The sequence below is a fragment of the Mytilus trossulus genome, unplaced genomic scaffold, assembly GCF_036588685.1.
Source record: "Mytilus trossulus isolate FHL-02 unplaced genomic scaffold, PNRI_Mtr1.1.1.hap1 h1tg001398l__unscaffolded, whole genome shotgun sequence".
Taxonomy (NCBI): Eukaryota; Metazoa; Mollusca; class Bivalvia; order Mytilida; family Mytilidae; genus Mytilus; species Mytilus trossulus.
Window position 1 is genome coordinate 1 of NW_026963799.1, and position 17,957 is coordinate 17,957.

At 34.3% G+C, this 17,957-nt stretch overlaps 15 non-coding genes across 15 annotated transcripts; all 15 read right to left on the reverse strand.

The window, feature by feature from the left end:
• Nucleotides 1-525: 525 nt before the first annotated feature.
• LOC134704401 (U2 spliceosomal RNA) lies at nt 526-718 on the reverse strand. The gene has a single exon (XR_010105385.1). It is a non-coding gene; the product is annotated as a U2 spliceosomal RNA (small nuclear RNA).
• A 977-nt stretch (nt 719-1,695) lies between these two features.
• LOC134704413 (U2 spliceosomal RNA) lies at nt 1,696-1,888 on the reverse strand. The gene has a single exon (XR_010105396.1). It is a non-coding gene; the product is annotated as a U2 spliceosomal RNA (small nuclear RNA).
• A 977-nt stretch (nt 1,889-2,865) lies between these two features.
• On the reverse strand, nt 2,866-3,058 carry LOC134704414 (U2 spliceosomal RNA). Its single transcript, XR_010105397.1, has one exon. It is a non-coding gene; the product is annotated as a U2 spliceosomal RNA (small nuclear RNA).
• Nucleotides 3,059-4,034: 976 nt separating this feature from the next.
• LOC134704415 (U2 spliceosomal RNA) lies at nt 4,035-4,227 on the reverse strand. The gene has a single exon (XR_010105398.1). It is a non-coding gene; the product is annotated as a U2 spliceosomal RNA (small nuclear RNA).
• A 976-nt stretch (nt 4,228-5,203) lies between these two features.
• On the reverse strand, nt 5,204-5,396 carry LOC134704416 (U2 spliceosomal RNA). The gene has a single exon (XR_010105399.1). It is a non-coding gene; the product is annotated as a U2 spliceosomal RNA (small nuclear RNA).
• A 977-nt stretch (nt 5,397-6,373) lies between these two features.
• Nucleotides 6,374-6,566, reverse strand: LOC134704402 (U2 spliceosomal RNA). The gene has a single exon (XR_010105386.1). It is a non-coding gene; the product is annotated as a U2 spliceosomal RNA (small nuclear RNA).
• A 977-nt stretch (nt 6,567-7,543) lies between these two features.
• Nucleotides 7,544-7,736, reverse strand: LOC134704403 (U2 spliceosomal RNA). The gene has a single exon (XR_010105387.1). It is a non-coding gene; the product is annotated as a U2 spliceosomal RNA (small nuclear RNA).
• Nucleotides 7,737-8,712: 976 nt separating this feature from the next.
• LOC134704404 (U2 spliceosomal RNA) lies at nt 8,713-8,905 on the reverse strand. The gene has a single exon (XR_010105388.1). It is a non-coding gene; the product is annotated as a U2 spliceosomal RNA (small nuclear RNA).
• Nucleotides 8,906-9,881: 976 nt separating this feature from the next.
• On the reverse strand, nt 9,882-10,074 carry LOC134704405 (U2 spliceosomal RNA). The gene has a single exon (XR_010105389.1). It is a non-coding gene; the product is annotated as a U2 spliceosomal RNA (small nuclear RNA).
• Nucleotides 10,075-11,050: 976 nt separating this feature from the next.
• On the reverse strand, nt 11,051-11,243 carry LOC134704406 (U2 spliceosomal RNA). The gene has a single exon (XR_010105390.1). It is a non-coding gene; the product is annotated as a U2 spliceosomal RNA (small nuclear RNA).
• A 976-nt stretch (nt 11,244-12,219) lies between these two features.
• On the reverse strand, nt 12,220-12,412 carry LOC134704407 (U2 spliceosomal RNA). The gene has a single exon (XR_010105391.1). It is a non-coding gene; the product is annotated as a U2 spliceosomal RNA (small nuclear RNA).
• A 976-nt stretch (nt 12,413-13,388) lies between these two features.
• Nucleotides 13,389-13,581, reverse strand: LOC134704408 (U2 spliceosomal RNA). The gene has a single exon (XR_010105392.1). It is a non-coding gene; the product is annotated as a U2 spliceosomal RNA (small nuclear RNA).
• A 976-nt stretch (nt 13,582-14,557) lies between these two features.
• LOC134704409 (U2 spliceosomal RNA) lies at nt 14,558-14,750 on the reverse strand. Its single transcript, XR_010105393.1, has one exon. It is a non-coding gene; the product is annotated as a U2 spliceosomal RNA (small nuclear RNA).
• A 976-nt stretch (nt 14,751-15,726) lies between these two features.
• On the reverse strand, nt 15,727-15,919 carry LOC134704411 (U2 spliceosomal RNA). Its single transcript, XR_010105394.1, has one exon. It is a non-coding gene; the product is annotated as a U2 spliceosomal RNA (small nuclear RNA).
• A 976-nt stretch (nt 15,920-16,895) lies between these two features.
• Nucleotides 16,896-17,088, reverse strand: LOC134704412 (U2 spliceosomal RNA). The gene has a single exon (XR_010105395.1). It is a non-coding gene; the product is annotated as a U2 spliceosomal RNA (small nuclear RNA).
• Between the last annotated feature and the right edge of the window lie 869 nt (nt 17,089-17,957).

Below are 17,957 nucleotides of genomic sequence, written 5' to 3' on the forward strand. Positions count from 1 at the left end.
TCTGTTCTATTTTTTAAAGGAATTAACCGGTACAGCTATGTTTAAATTAATTTTAAAAGGAGGAAAAAACTTACCGGCCGACTGTAGTTTCCATCGTTTGCCCTCGTTCTGAGGCGACGTCGCTATTAACGATGATTGAAACAGTAGAAGGGGACGTAATTATTTTCCCCGCGTTTTTCCGTAACGCTAAAAATTTATATAGAGTTTGTTTTAAAGGAACGAGAATACATTATTACACTGACATATGCTGTTATGAATACAAGCGAGAGAGAAAAAGAGAAAAAAAAAAACCATCACATTATTAGAAAAGAAAAAAATACTTTTCAGAGAACAGACATAAAAAAATAAAATAATATGCGATTTATTTTACATGCGCGAGAAGTAGAATTAATTTACAACAATGAGTAAAACTATACAATACATAACATAAAATAATATAGAAAAAGTATTAGAGAATATTTTACTGGGGCTGTTTCTCAGACTATAGAAGGAGCTATTTTTCTATTTTAATTTTCTCCCCGAAATGGGGAGTGAGCCGATCCTGGAGGTACTGCAATACCAGGCCAACTCGTGGCAAGAGCGGTGCAAGCACCTAACATCTCACCTAGTTGCAAAAATCAGTTTAATATCGAAGTACCCACATGGGGTACGTATCAGATATTAAGCTGATAAGAACAGATACTACACTTTGATCTTAGCCAAAAGGCCGAGAAGCGATACTCAAATGTTTCCGAGTTTCCAAAGCCTATAAATCCTATGTCTTACTCAGACACGGTGTTTTAATTTTAAAACAAGCTACACAAATTTTGCAAATGTATATACAAAAAGCACACGAAACACGAGATCTTGCTTTGCTTTAATTACCCAACAGCATGAAACGATTTCTGCATGACAAAACTGGTGTGAAAATAAAAAAAGCGGCTTGTGAAATACGGCAAGTCGCAATAAAAGGGAGAATGCATTTTTAAACGTATGTCATACGTATACGTATTCGTATTTAATCTTAATCGAACAAAACAACATGACAATTTTAATTCATTCTATGTCCGACGAACGCAGATTTCAAAGCCTTGAAAATTTCATTGATCACAAAATAAATTCAACGCTTTTTCACAATCAGCACGGACTTTTCACTCTGTCGTTTAAATAAAAAACACACAAACAGTTCATCTGTTCTATTTTTTAAAGGAATTAACCGGTACAGCTATGTTTAAATTAATTTTAAAAGGAGGAAAAAACTTACCGGCCGACTGTAGTTTCCATCGTTTGCCCTCGTTCTGAGGCGACGTCGCTATTAACGATGATTGAAACAGTAGAAGGGGACGTAATTATTTTCCCCGCGTTTTTCCGTAACGCTAAAAATTTATATAGAGTTTGTTTTAAAGGAACGAGAATACATTATTACACTGACATATGCTGTTATGAATACAAGCGAGAGAGAAAAAGAGAAAAAAAAAAAACCATCACATTATTAGAAAAGAAAAAAATACTTTTCAGAGAACAGACATAAAAAAATAAAATAATATGCGATTTATTTTACATGCGCGAGAAGTAGAATTAATTTACAACAATGAGTAAAACTATACAATACATAACATAAAATAATATAGAAAAAGTATTAGAGAATATTTTACTGGGGCTGTTTCTCAGACTATAGAAGGAGCTATTTTTCTATTTTAATTTTCTCCCCGAAATGGGGAGTGAGCCGATCCTGGAGGTACTGCAATACCAGGCCAACTCGTGGCAAGAGCGGTGCAAGCACCTAACATCTCACCTAGTTGCAAAAATCAGTTTAATATCGAAGTACCCACATGGGGTACGTATCAGATATTAAGCTGATAAGAACAGATACTACACTTTGATCTTAGCCAAAAGGCCGAGAAGCGATACTCAAATGTTTCCGAGTTTCCAAAGCCTATAAATCCTATGTCTTACTCAGACACGGTGTTTTAATTTTAAAACAAGCTACACAAATTTTGCAAATGTATATACAAAAAGCACACGAAACACGAGATCTTGCTTTGCTTTAATTACCCAACAGCATGAAACGATTTCTGCATGACAAAACTGGTGTGAAAATAAAAAAAGCGGCTTGTGAAATACGGCAAGTCGCAATAAAAGGGAGAATGCATTTTTAAACGTATGTCATACGTATACGTATTCGTATTTAATCTTAATCGAACAAAACAACATGACAATTTTAATTCATTCTATGTCCGACGAACGCAGATTTCAAAGCCTTGAAAATTTCATTGATCACAAAATAAATTCAACGCTTTTTCACAATCAGCACGGACTTTTCACTCTGTCGTTTAAATAAAAAACACACAAACAGTTCATCTGTTCTATTTTTTAAAGGAATTAACCGGTACAGCTATGTTTAAATTAATTTTAAAAGGAGGAAAAAACTTACCGGCCGACTGTAGTTTCCATCGTTTGCCCTCGTTCTGAGGCGACGTCGCTATTAACGATGATTGAAACAGTAGAAGGGGACGTAATTATTTTCCCCGCGTTTTTCCGTAACGCTAAAAATTTATATAGAGTTTGTTTTAAAGGAACGAGAATACATTATTACACTGACATATGCTGTTATGAATACAAGCGAGAGAGAAAAAGAGAAAAAAAAAAAACCATCACATTATTAGAAAAGAAAAAAATACTTTTCAGAGAACAGACATAAAAAAATAAAATAATATGCGATTTATTTTACATGCGCGAGAAGTAGAATTAATTTACAACAATGAGTAAAACTATACAATACATAACATAAAATAATATAGAAAAAGTATTAGAGAATATTTTACTGGGGCTGTTTCTCAGACTATAGAAGGAGCTATTTTTCTATTTTAATTTTCTCCCCGAAATGGGGAGTGAGCCGATCCTGGAGGTACTGCAATACCAGGCCAACTCGTGGCAAGAGCGGTGCAAGCACCTAACATCTCACCTAGTTGCAAAAATCAGTTTAATATCGAAGTACCCACATGGGGTACGTATCAGATATTAAGCTGATAAGAACAGATACTACACTTTGATCTTAGCCAAAAGGCCGAGAAGCGATACTCAAATGTTTCCGAGTTTCCAAAGCCTATAAATCCTATGTCTTACTCAGACACGGTGTTTTAATTTTAAAACAAGCTACACAAATTTTGCAAATGTATATACAAAAAGCACACGAAACACGAGATCTTGCTTTGCTTTAATTACCCAACAGCATGAAACGATTTCTGCATGACAAAACTGGTGTGAAAATAAAAAAAGCGGCTTGTGAAATACGGCAAGTCGCAATAAAAGGGAGAATGCATTTTTAAACGTATGTCATACGTATACGTATTCGTATTTAATCTTAATCGAACAAAACAACATGACAATTTTAATTCATTCTATGTCCGACGAACGCAGATTTCAAAGCCTTGAAAATTTCATTGATCACAAAATAAATTCAACGCTTTTTCACAATCAGCACGGACTTTTCACTCTGTCGTTTAAATAAAAAACACACAAACAGTTCATCTGTTCTATTTTTTAAAGGAATTAACCGGTACAGCTATGTTTAAATTAATTTTAAAAGGAGGAAAAAACTTACCGGCCGACTGTAGTTTCCATCGTTTGCCCTCGTTCTGAGGCGACGTCGCTATTAACGATGATTGAAACAGTAGAAGGGGACGTAATTATTTTCCCCGCGTTTTTCCGTAACGCTAAAAATTTATATAGAGTTTGTTTTAAAGGAACGAGAATACATTATTACACTGACATATGCTGTTATGAATACAAGCGAGAGAGAAAAAGAGAAAAAAAAAAACCATCACATTATTAGAAAAGAAAAAAATACTTTTCAGAGAACAGACATAAAAAAATAAAATAATATGCGATTTATTTTACATGCGCGAGAAGTAGAATTAATTTACAACAATGAGTAAAACTATACAATACATAACATAAAATAATATAGAAAAAGTATTAGAGAATATTTTACTGGGGCTGTTTCTCAGACTATAGAAGGAGCTATTTTTCTATTTTAATTTTCTCCCCGAAATGGGGAGTGAGCCGATCCTGGAGGTACTGCAATACCAGGCCAACTCGTGGCAAGAGCGGTGCAAGCACCTAACATCTCACCTAGTTGCAAAAATCAGTTTAATATCGAAGTACCCACATGGGGTACGTATCAGATATTAAGCTGATAAGAACAGATACTACACTTTGATCTTAGCCAAAAGGCCGAGAAGCGATACTCAAATGTTTCCGAGTTTCCAAAGCCTATAAATCCTATGTCTTACTCAGACACGGTGTTTTAATTTTAAAACAAGCTACACAAATTTTGCAAATGTATATACAAAAAGCACACGAAACACGAGATCTTGCTTTGCTTTAATTACCCAACAGCATGAAACGATTTCTGCATGACAAAACTGGTGTGAAAATAAAAAAAGCGGCTTGTGAAATACGGCAAGTCGCAATAAAAGGGAGAATGCATTTTTAAACGTATGTCATACGTATACGTATTCGTATTTAATCTTAATCGAACAAAACAACATGACAATTTTAATTCATTCTATGTCCGACGAACGCAGATTACAAAGCCTTGAAAATTTCATTGATCACAAAATAAATTCAACGCTTTTTCACAATCAGCACGGACTTTTCACTCTGTCGTTTAAATAAAAAACACACAAACAGTTCATCTGTTCTATTTTTTAAAGGAATTAACCGGTACAGCTATGTTTAAATTAATTTTAAAAGGAGGAAAAAACTTACCGGCCGACTGTAGTTTCCATCGTTTGCCCTCGTTCTGAGGCGACGTCGCTATTAACGATGATTGAAACAGTAGAAGGGGACGTAATTATTTTCCCCGCGTTTTTCCGTAACGCTAAAAATTTATATAGAGTTTGTTTTAAAGGAACGAGAATACATTATTACACTGACATATGCTGTTATGAATACAAGCGAGAGAGAAAAAGAGAAAAAAAAAAACCATCACATTATTAGAAAAGAAAAAAATACTTTTCAGAGAACAGACATAAAAAAATAAAATAATATGCGATTTATTTTACATGCGCGAGAAGTAGAATTAATTTACAACAATGAGTAAAACTATACAATACATAACATAAAATAATATAGAAAAAGTATTAGAGAATATTTTACTGGGGCTGTTTCTCAGACTATAGAAGGAGCTATTTTTCTATTTTAATTTTCTCCCCGAAATGGGGAGTGAGCCGATCCTGGAGGTACTGCAATACCAGGCCAACTCGTGGCAAGAGCGGTGCAAGCACCTAACATCTCACCTAGTTGCAAAAATCAGTTTAATATCGAAGTACCCACATGGGGTACGTATCAGATATTAAGCTGATAAGAACAGATACTACACTTTGATCTTAGCCAAAAGGCCGAGAAGCGATACTCAAATGTTTCCGAGTTTCCAAAGCCTATAAATCCTATGTCTTACTCAGACACGGTGTTTTAATTTTAAAACAAGCTACACAAATTTTGCAAATGTATATACAAAAAGCACACGAAACACGAGATCTTGCTTTGCTTTAATTACCCAACAGCATGAAACGATTTCTGCATGACAAAACTGGTGTGAAAATAAAAAAAGCGGCTTGTGAAATACGGCAAGTCGCAATAAAAGGGAGAATGCATTTTTAAACGTATGTCATACGTATACGTATTCGTATTTAATCTTAATCGAACAAAACAACATGACAATTTTAATTCATTCTATGTCCGACGAACGCAGATTTCAAAGCCTTGAAAATTTCATTGATCACAAAATAAATTCAACGCTTTTTCACAATCAGCACGGACTTTTCACTCTGTCGTTTAAATAAAAAACACACAAACAGTTCATCTGTTCTATTTTTTAAAGGAATTAACCGGTACAGCTATGTTTAAATTAATTTTAAAAGGAGGAAAAAACTTACCGGCCGACTGTAGTTTCCATCGTTTGCCCTCGTTCTGAGGCGACGTCGCTATTAACGATGATTGAAACAGTAGAAGGGGACGTAATTATTTTCCCCGCGTTTTTCCGTAACGCTAAAAATTTATATAGAGTTTGTTTTAAAGGAACGAGAATACATTATTACACTGACATATGCTGTTATGAATACAAGCGAGAGAGAAAAAGAGAAAAAAAAAAAACCATCACATTATTAGAAAAGAAAAAAATACTTTTCAGAGAACAGACATAAAAAAATAAAATAATATGCGATTTATTTTACATGCGCGAGAAGTAGAATTAATTTACAACAATGAGTAAAACTATACAATACATAACATAAAATAATATAGAAAAAGTATTAGAGAATATTTTACTGGGGCTGTTTCTCAGACTATAGAAGGAGCTATTTTTCTATTTTAATTTTCTCCCCGAAATGGGGAGTGAGCCGATCCTGGAGGTACTGCAATACCAGGCCAACTCGTGGCAAGAGCGGTGCAAGCACCTAACATCTCACCTAGTTGCAAAAATCAGTTTAATATCGAAGTACCCACATGGGGTACGTATCAGATATTAAGCTGATAAGAACAGATACTACACTTTGATCTTAGCCAAAAGGCCGAGAAGCGATACTCAAATGTTTCCGAGTTTCCAAAGCCTATAAATCCTATGTCTTACTCAGACACGGTGTTTTAATTTTAAAACAAGCTACACAAATTTTGCAAATGTATATACAAAAAGCACACGAAACACGAGATCTTGCTTTGCTTTAATTACCCAACAGCATGAAACGATTTCTGCATGACAAAACTGGTGTGAAAATAAAAAAAGCGGCTTGTGAAATACGGCAAGTCGCAATAAAAGGGAGAATGCATTTTTAAACGTATGTCATACGTATACGTATTCGTATTTAATCTTAATCGAACAAAACAACATGACAATTTTAATTCATTCTATGTCCGACGAACGCAGATTTCAAAGCCTTGAAAATTTCATTGATCACAAAATAAATTCAACGCTTTTTCACAATCAGCACGGACTTTTCACTCTGTCGTTTAAATAAAAAACACACAAACAGTTCATCTGTTCTATTTTTTAAAGGAATTAACCGGTACAGCTATGTTTAAATTAATTTTAAAAGGAGGAAAAAACTTACCGGCCGACTGTAGTTTCCATCGTTTGCCCTCGTTCTGAGGCGACGTCGCTATTAACGATGATTGAAACAGTAGAAGGGGACGTAATTATTTTCCCCGCGTTTTTCCGTAACGCTAAAAATTTATATAGAGTTTGTTTTAAAGGAACGAGAATACATTATTACACTGACATATGCTGTTATGAATACAAGCGAGAGAGAAAAAGAGAAAAAAAAAAAACCATCACATTATTAGAAAAGAAAAAAATACTTTTCAGAGAACAGACATAAAAAAATAAAATAATATGCGATTTATTTTACATGCGCGAGAAGTAGAATTAATTTACAACAATGAGTAAAACTATACAATACATAACATAAAATAATATAGAAAAAGTATTAGAGAATATTTTACTGGGGCTGTTTCTCAGACTATAGAAGGAGCTATTTTTCTATTTTAATTTTCTCCCCGAAATGGGGAGTGAGCCGATCCTGGAGGTACTGCAATACCAGGCCAACTCGTGGCAAGAGCGGTGCAAGCACCTAACATCTCACCTAGTTGCAAAAATCAGTTTAATATCGAAGTACCCACATGGGGTACGTATCAGATATTAAGCTGATAAGAACAGATACTACACTTTGATCTTAGCCAAAAGGCCGAGAAGCGATACTCAAATGTTTCCGAGTTTCCAAAGCCTATAAATCCTATGTCTTACTCAGACACGGTGTTTTAATTTTAAAACAAGCTACACAAATTTTGCAAATGTATATACAAAAAGCACACGAAACACGAGATCTTGCTTTGCTTTAATTACCCAACAGCATGAAACGATTTCTGCATGACAAAACTGGTGTGAAAATAAAAAAAGCGGCTTGTGAAATACGGCAAGTCGCAATAAAAGGGAGAATGCATTTTTAAACGTATGTCATACGTATACGTATTCGTATTTAATCTTAATCGAACAAAACAACATGACAATTTTAATTCATTCTATGTCCGACGAACGCAGATTTCAAAGCCTTGAAAATTTCATTGATCACAAAATAAATTCAACGCTTTTTCACAATCAGCACGGACTTTTCACTCTGTCGTTTAAATAAAAAACACACAAACAGTTCATCTGTTCTATTTTTTAAAGGAATTAACCGGTACAGCTATGTTTAAATTAATTTTAAAAGGAGGAAAAAACTTACCGGCCGACTGTAGTTTCCATCGTTTGCCCTCGTTCTGAGGCGACGTCGCTATTAACGATGATTGAAACAGTAGAAGGGGACGTAATTATTTTCCCCGCGTTTTTCCGTAACGCTAAAAATTTATATAGAGTTTGTTTTAAAGGAACGAGAATACATTATTACACTGACATATGCTGTTATGAATACAAGCGAGAGAGAAAAAGAGAAAAAAAAAAACCATCACATTATTAGAAAAGAAAAAAATACTTTTCAGAGAACAGACATAAAAAAATAAAATAATATGCGATTTATTTTACATGCGCGAGAAGTAGAATTAATTTACAACAATGAGTAAAACTATACAATACATAACATAAAATAATATAGAAAAAGTATTAGAGAATATTTTACTGGGGCTGTTTCTCAGACTATAGAAGGAGCTATTTTTCTATTTTAATTTTCTCCCCGAAATGGGGAGTGAGCCGATCCTGGAGGTACTGCAATACCAGGCCAACTCGTGGCAAGAGCGGTGCAAGCACCTAACATCTCACCTAGTTGCAAAAATCAGTTTAATATCGAAGTACCCACATGGGGTACGTATCAGATATTAAGCTGATAAGAACAGATACTACACTTTGATCTTAGCCAAAAGGCCGAGAAGCGATACTCAAATGTTTCCGAGTTTCCAAAGCCTATAAATCCTATGTCTTACTCAGACACGGTGTTTTAATTTTAAAACAAGCTACACAAATTTTGCAAATGTATATACAAAAAGCACACGAAACACGAGATCTTGCTTTGCTTTAATTACCCAACAGCATGAAACGATTTCTGCATGACAAAACTGGTGTGAAAATAAAAAAAGCGGCTTGTGAAATACGGCAAGTCGCAATAAAAGGGAGAATGCATTTTTAAACGTATGTCATACGTATACGTATTCGTATTTAATCTTAATCGAACAAAACAACATGACAATTTTAATTCATTCTATGTCCGACGAACGCAGATTACAAAGCCTTGAAAATTTCATTGATCACAAAATAAATTCAACGCTTTTTCACAATCAGCACGGACTTTTCACTCTGTCGTTTAAATAAAAAACACACAAACAGTTCATCTGTTCTATTTTTTAAAGGAATTAACCGGTACAGCTATGTTTAAATTAATTTTAAAAGGAGGAAAAAACTTACCGGCCGACTGTAGTTTCCATCGTTTGCCCTCGTTCTGAGGCGACGTCGCTATTAACGATGATTGAAACAGTAGAAGGGGACGTAATTATTTTCCCCGCGTTTTTCCGTAACGCTAAAAATTTATATAGAGTTTGTTTTAAAGGAACGAGAATACATTATTACACTGACATATGCTGTTATGAATACAAGCGAGAGAGAAAAAGAGAAAAAAAAAAACCATCACATTATTAGAAAAGAAAAAAATACTTTTCAGAGAACAGACATAAAAAAATAAAATAATATGCGATTTATTTTACATGCGCGAGAAGTAGAATTAATTTACAACAATGAGTAAAACTATACAATACATAACATAAAATAATATAGAAAAAGTATTAGAGAATATTTTACTGGGGCTGTTTCTCAGACTATAGAAGGAGCTATTTTTCTATTTTAATTTTCTCCCCGAAATGGGGAGTGAGCCGATCCTGGAGGTACTGCAATACCAGGCCAACTCGTGGCAAGAGCGGTGCAAGCACCTAACATCTCACCTAGTTGCAAAAATCAGTTTAATATCGAAGTACCCACATGGGGTACGTATCAGATATTAAGCTGATAAGAACAGATACTACACTTTGATCTTAGCCAAAAGGCCGAGAAGCGATACTCAAATGTTTCCGAGTTTCCAAAGCCTATAAATCCTATGTCTTACTCAGACACGGTGTTTTAATTTTAAAACAAGCTACACAAATTTTGCAAATGTATATACAAAAAGCACACGAAACACGAGATCTTGCTTTGCTTTAATTACCCAACAGCATGAAACGATTTCTGCATGACAAAACTGGTGTGAAAATAAAAAAAGCGGCTTGTGAAATACGGCAAGTCGCAATAAAAGGGAGAATGCATTTTTAAACGTATGTCATACGTATACGTATTCGTATTTAATCTTAATCGAACAAAACAACATGACAATTTTAATTCATTCTATGTCCGACGAACGCAGATTTCAAAGCCTTGAAAATTTCATTGATCACAAAATAAATTCAACGCTTTTTCACAATCAGCACGGACTTTTCACTCTGTCGTTTAAATAAAAAACACACAAACAGTTCATCTGTTCTATTTTTTAAAGGAATTAACCGGTACAGCTATGTTTAAATTAATTTTAAAAGGAGGAAAAAACTTACCGGCCGACTGTAGTTTCCATCGTTTGCCCTCGTTCTGAGGCGACGTCGCTATTAACGATGATTGAAACAGTAGAAGGGGACGTAATTATTTTCCCCGCGTTTTTCCGTAACGCTAAAAATTTATATAGAGTTTGTTTTAAAGGAACGAGAATACATTATTACACTGACATATGCTGTTATGAATACAAGCGAGAGAGAAAAAGAGAAAAAAAAAAACCATCACATTATTAGAAAAGAAAAAAATACTTTTCAGAGAACAGACATAAAAAAATAAAATAATATGCGATTTATTTTACATGCGCGAGAAGTAGAATTAATTTACAACAATGAGTAAAACTATACAATACATAACATAAAATAATATAGAAAAAGTATTAGAGAATATTTTACTGGGGCTGTTTCTCAGACTATAGAAGGAGCTATTTTTCTATTTTAATTTTCTCCCCGAAATGGGGAGTGAGCCGATCCTGGAGGTACTGCAATACCAGGCCAACTCGTGGCAAGAGCGGTGCAAGCACCTAACATCTCACCTAGTTGCAAAAATCAGTTTAATATCGAAGTACCCACATGGGGTACGTATCAGATATTAAGCTGATAAGAACAGATACTACACTTTGATCTTAGCCAAAAGGCCGAGAAGCGATACTCAAATGTTTCCGAGTTTCCAAAGCCTATAAATCCTATGTCTTACTCAGACACGGTGTTTTAATTTTAAAACAAGCTACACAAATTTTGCAAATGTATATACAAAAAGCACACGAAACACGAGATCTTGCTTTGCTTTAATTACCCAACAGCATGAAACGATTTCTGCATGACAAAACTGGTGTGAAAATAAAAAAAGCGGCTTGTGAAATACGGCAAGTCGCAATAAAAGGGAGAATGCATTTTTAAACGTATGTCATACGTATACGTATTCGTATTTAATCTTAATCGAACAAAACAACATGACAATTTTAATTCATTCTATGTCCGACGAACGCAGATTTCAAAGCCTTGAAAATTTCATTGATCACAAAATAAATTCAACGCTTTTTCACAATCAGCACGGACTTTTCACTCTGTCGTTTAAATAAAAAACACACAAACAGTTCATCTGTTCTATTTTTTAAAGGAATTAACCGGTACAGCTATGTTTAAATTAATTTTAAAAGGAGGAAAAAACTTACCGGCCGACTGTAGTTTCCATCGTTTGCCCTCGTTCTGAGGCGACGTCGCTATTAACGATGATTGAAACAGTAGAAGGGGACGTAATTATTTTCCCCGCGTTTTTCCGTAACGCTAAAAATTTATATAGAGTTTGTTTTAAAGGAACGAGAATACATTATTACACTGACATATGCTGTTATGAATACAAGCGAGAGAGAAAAAGAGAAAAAAAAAAACCATCACATTATTAGAAAAGAAAAAAATACTTTTCAGAGAACAGACATAAAAAAATAAAATAATATGCGATTTATTTTACATGCGCGAGAAGTAGAATTAATTTACAACAATGAGTAAAACTATACAATACATAACATAAAATAATATAGAAAAAGTATTAGAGAATATTTTACTGGGGCTGTTTCTCAGACTATAGAAGGAGCTATTTTTCTATTTTAATTTTCTCCCCGAAATGGGGAGTGAGCCGATCCTGGAGGTACTGCAATACCAGGCCAACTCGTGGCAAGAGCGGTGCAAGCACCTAACATCTCACCTAGTTGCAAAAATCAGTTTAATATCGAAGTACCCACATGGGGTACGTATCAGATATTAAGCTGATAAGAACAGATACTACACTTTGATCTTAGCCAAAAGGCCGAGAAGCGATACTCAAATGTTTCCGAGTTTCCAAAGCCTATAAATCCTATGTCTTACTCAGACACGGTGTTTTAATTTTAAAACAAGCTACACAAATTTTGCAAATGTATATACAAAAAGCACACGAAACACGAGATCTTGCTTTGCTTTAATTACCCAACAGCATGAAACGATTTCTGCATGACAAAACTGGTGTGAAAATAAAAAAAGCGGCTTGTGAAATACGGCAAGTCGCAATAAAAGGGAGAATGCATTTTTAAACGTATGTCATACGTATACGTATTCGTATTTAATCTTAATCGAACAAAACAACATGACAATTTTAATTCATTCTATGTCCGACGAACGCAGATTTCAAAGCCTTGAAAATTTCATTGATCACAAAATAAATTCAACGCTTTTTCACAATCAGCACGGACTTTTCACTCTGTCGTTTAAATAAAAAACACACAAACAGTTCATCTGTTCTATTTTTTAAAGGAATTAACCGGTACAGCTATGTTTAAATTAATTTTAAAAGGAGGAAAAAACTTACCGGCCGACTGTAGTTTCCATCGTTTGCCCTCGTTCTGAGGCGACGTCGCTATTAACGATGATTGAAACAGTAGAAGGGGACGTAATTATTTTCCCCGCGTTTTTCCGTAACGCTAAAAATTTATATAGAGTTTGTTTTAAAGGAACGAGAATACATTATTACACTGACATATGCTGTTATGAATACAAGCGAGAGAGAAAAAGAGAAAAAAAAAAACCATCACATTATTAGAAAAGAAAAAAATACTTTTCAGAGAACAGACATAAAAAAATAAAATAATATGCGATTTATTTTACATGCGCGAGAAGTAGAATTAATTTACAACAATGAGTAAAACTATACAATACATAACATAAAATAATATAGAAAAAGTATTAGAGAATATTTTACTGGGGCTGTTTCTCAGACTATAGAAGGAGCTATTTTTCTATTTTAATTTTCTCCCCGAAATGGGGAGTGAGCCGATCCTGGAGGTACTGCAATACCAGGCCAACTCGTGGCAAGAGCGGTGCAAGCACCTAACATCTCACCTAGTTGCAAAAATCAGTTTAATATCGAAGTACCCACATGGGGTACGTATCAGATATTAAGCTGATAAGAACAGATACTACACTTTGATCTTAGCCAAAAGGCCGAGAAGCGATACTCAAATGTTTCCGAGTTTCCAAAGCCTATAAATCCTATGTCTTACTCAGACACGGTGTTTTAATTTTAAAACAAGCTACACAAATTTTGCAAATGTATATACAAAAAGCACACGAAACACGAGATCTTGCTTTGCTTTAATTACCCAACAGCATGAAACGATTTCTGCATGACAAAACTGGTGTGAAAATAAAAAAAGCGGCTTGTGAAATACGGCAAGTCGCAATAAAAGGGAGAATGCATTTTTAAACGTATGTCATACGTATACGTATTCGTATTTAATCTTAATCGAACAAAACAACATGACAATTTTAATTCATTCTATGTCCGACGAACGCAGATTTCAAAGCCTTGAAAATTTCATTGATCACAAAATAAATTCAACGCTTTTTCACAATCAGCACGGACTTTTCACTCTGTCGTTTAAATAAAAAACACACAAACAGTTCATCTGTTCTATTTTTTAAAGGAATTAACCGGTACAGCTATGTTTAAATTAATTTTAAAAGGAGGAAAAAACTTACCGGCCGACTGTAGTTTCCATCGTTTGCCCTCGTTCTGAGGCGACGTCGCTATTAACGATGATTGAAACAGTAGAAGGGGACGTAATTATTTTCCCCGCGTTTTTCCGTAACGCTAAAAATTTATATAGAGTTTGTTTTAAAGGAACGAGAATACATTATTACACTGACATATGCTGTTATGAATACAAGCGAGAGAGAAAAAGAGAAAAAAAAAAACCATCACATTATTAGAAAAGAAAAAAATACTTTTCAGAGAACAGACATAAAAAAATAAAATAATATGCGATTTATTTTACATGCGCGAGAAGTAGAATTAATTTACAACAATGAGTAAAACTATACAATACATAACATAAAATAATATAGAAAAAGTATTAGAGAATATTTTACTGGGGCTGTTTCTCAGACTATAGAAGGAGCTATTTTTCTATTTTAATTTTCTCCCCGAAATGGGGAGTGAGCCGATCCTGGAGGTACTGCAATACCAGGCCAACTCGTGGCAAGAGCGGTGCAAGCACCTAACATCTCACCTAGTTGCAAAAATCAGTTTAATATCGAAGTACCCACATGGGGTACGTATCAGATATTAAGCTGATAAGAACAGATACTACACTTTGATCTTAGCCAAAAGGCCGAGAAGCGATACTCAAATGTTTCCGAGTTTCCAAAGCCTATAAATCCTATGTCTTACTCAGACACGGTGTTTTAATTTTAAAACAAGCTACACAAATTTTGCAAATGTATATACAAAAAGCACACGAAACACGAGATCTTGCTTTGCTTTAATTACCCAACAGCATGAAACGATTTCTGCATGACAAAACTGGTGTGAAAATAAAAAAAGCGGCTTGTGAAATACGGCAAGTCGCAATAAAAGGGAGAATGCATTTTTAAACGTATGTCATACGTATACGTATTCGTATTTAATCTTAATCGAACAAAACAACATGACAATTTTAATTCATTCTATGTCCGACGAACGCAGATTTCAAAGCCTTGAAAATTTCATTGATCACAAAATAAATTCAACGCTTTTTCACAATCAGCACGGACTTTTCACTCTGTCGTTTAAATAAAAAACACACAAACAGTTCATCTGTTCTATTTTTTAAAGGAATTAACCGGTACAGCTATGTTTAAATTAATTTTAAAAGGAGGAAAAAACTTACCGGCCGACTGTAGTTTCCATCGTTTGCCCTCGTTCTGAGGCGACGTCGCTATTAACGATGATTGAAACAGTAGAAGGGGACGTAATTATTTTCCCCGCGTTTTTCCGTAACGCTAAAAATTTATATAGAGTTTGTTTTAAAGGAACGAGAATACATTATTACACTGACATATGCTGTTATGAATACAAGCGAGAGAGAAAAAGAGAAAAAAAAAAACCATCACATTATTAGAAAAGAAAAAAATACTTTTCAGAGAACAGACATAAAAAAATAAAATAATATGCGATTTATTTTACATGCGCGAGAAGTAGAATTAATTTACAACAATGAGTAAAACTATACAATACATAACATAAAATAATATAGAAAAAGTATTAGAGAATATTTTACTGGGGCTGTTTCTCAGACTATAGAAGGAGCTATTTTTCTATTTTAATTTTCTCCCCGAAATGGGGAGTGAGCCGATCCTGGAGGTACTGCAATACCAGGCCAACTCGTGGCAAGAGCGGTGCAAGCACCTAACATCTCACCTAGTTGCAAAAATCAGTTTAATATCGAAGTACCCACATGGGGTACGTATCAGATATTAAGCTGATAAGAACAGATACTACACTTTGATCTTAGCCAAAAGGCCGAGAAGCGATACTCAAATGTTTCCGAGTTTCCAAAGCCTATAAATCCTATGTCTTACTCAGACACGGTGTTTTAATTTTAAAACAAGCTACACAAATTTTGCAAATGTATATACAAAAAGCACACGAAACACGAGATCTTGCTTTGCTTTAATTACCCAACAGCATGAAACGATTTCTGCATGACAAAACTGGTGTGAAAATAAAAAAAGCGGCTTGTGAAATACGGCAAGTCGCAATAAAAGGGAGAATGCATTTTTAAACGTATGTCATACGTATACGTATTCGTATTTAATCTTAATCGAACAAAACAACATGACAATTTTAATTCATTCTATGTCCGACGAACGCAGATTTCAAAGCCTTGAAAATTTCATTGATCACAAAATAAATTCAACGCTTTTTCACAATCAGCACGGACTTTTCACTCTGTCGTTTAAATAAAAAACACACAAACAGTTCATCTGTTCTATTTTTTAAAGGAATTAACCGGTACAGCTATGTTTAAATTAATTTTAAAAGGAGGAAAAAACTTACCGGCCGACTGTAGTTTCCATCGTTTGCCCTCGTTCTGAGGCGACGTCGCTATTAACGATGATTGAAACAGTAGAAGGGGACGTAATTATTTTCCCCGCGTTTTTCCGTAACGCTAAAAATTTATATAGAGTTTGTTTTAAAGGAACGAGAATACATTATTACACTGACATATGCTGTTATGAATACAAGCGAGAGAGAAAAAGAGAAAAAAAAAAACCATCACATTATTAGAAAAGAAAAAAATACTTTTCAGAGAACAGACATAAAAAAATAAAATAATATGCGATTTATTTTACATGCGCGAGAAGTAGAATTAATTTACAACAATGAGTAAAACTATACAATACATAACATAAAATAATATAGAAAAAGTATTAGAGAATATTTTACTGGGGCTGTTTCTCAGACTATAGAAGGAGCTATTTTTCTATTTTAATTTTCTCCCCGAAATGGGGAGTGAGCCGATCCTGGAGGTACTGCAATACCAGGCCAACTCGTGGCAAGAGCGGTGCAAGCACCTAACATCTCACCTAGTTGCAAAAATCAGTTTAATATCGAAGTACCCACATGGGGTACGTATCAGATATTAAGCTGATAAGAACAGATACTACACTTTGATCTTAGCCAAAAGGCCGAGAAGCGATACTCAAATGTTTCCGAGTTTCCAAAGCCTATAAATCCTATGTCTTACTCAGACACGGTGTTTTAATTTTAAAACAAGCTACACAAATTTTGCAAATGTATATACAAAAAGCACACGAAACACGAGATCTTGCTTTGCTTTAATTACCCAACAGCATGAAACGATTTCTGCATGACAAAACTGGTGTGAAAATAAAAAAAGCGGCTTGTGAAATACGGCAAGTCGCAATAAAAGGGAGAATGCATTTTTAAACGTATGTCATACGTATACGTATTCGTATTTAATCTTAATCGAACAAAACAACATGACAATTTTAATTCATTCTATGTCCGACGAACGCAGATTTCAAAGCCTTGAAAATTTCATTGATCACAAAATAAATTCAACGCTTTTTCACAATCAGCACGGACTTTTCACTCTGTCGTTTAAATAAAAAACACACAAACAGTTCATCTGTTCTATTTTTTAAAGGAATTAACCGGTACAGCTATGTTTAAATTAATTTTAAAAGGAGGAAAAAACTTACCGGCCGACTGTAGTTTCCATCGTTTGCCCTCGTTCTGAGGCGACGTCGCTATTAACGATGATTGAAACAGTAGAAGGGGACGTAATTATTTTCCCCGCGTTTTTCCGTAACGCTAAAAATTTATATAGAGTTTGTTTTAAAGGAACGAGAATACATTATTACACTGACATATGCTGTTATGAATACAAGCGAGAGAGAAAAAGAGAAAAAAAAAAACCATCACATTATTAGAAAAGAAAAAAATACTTTTCAGAGAACAGACATAAAAAAATAAAATAATATGCGATTTATTTTACATGCGCGAGAAGTAGAATTAATTTACAACAATGAGTAAAACTATACAA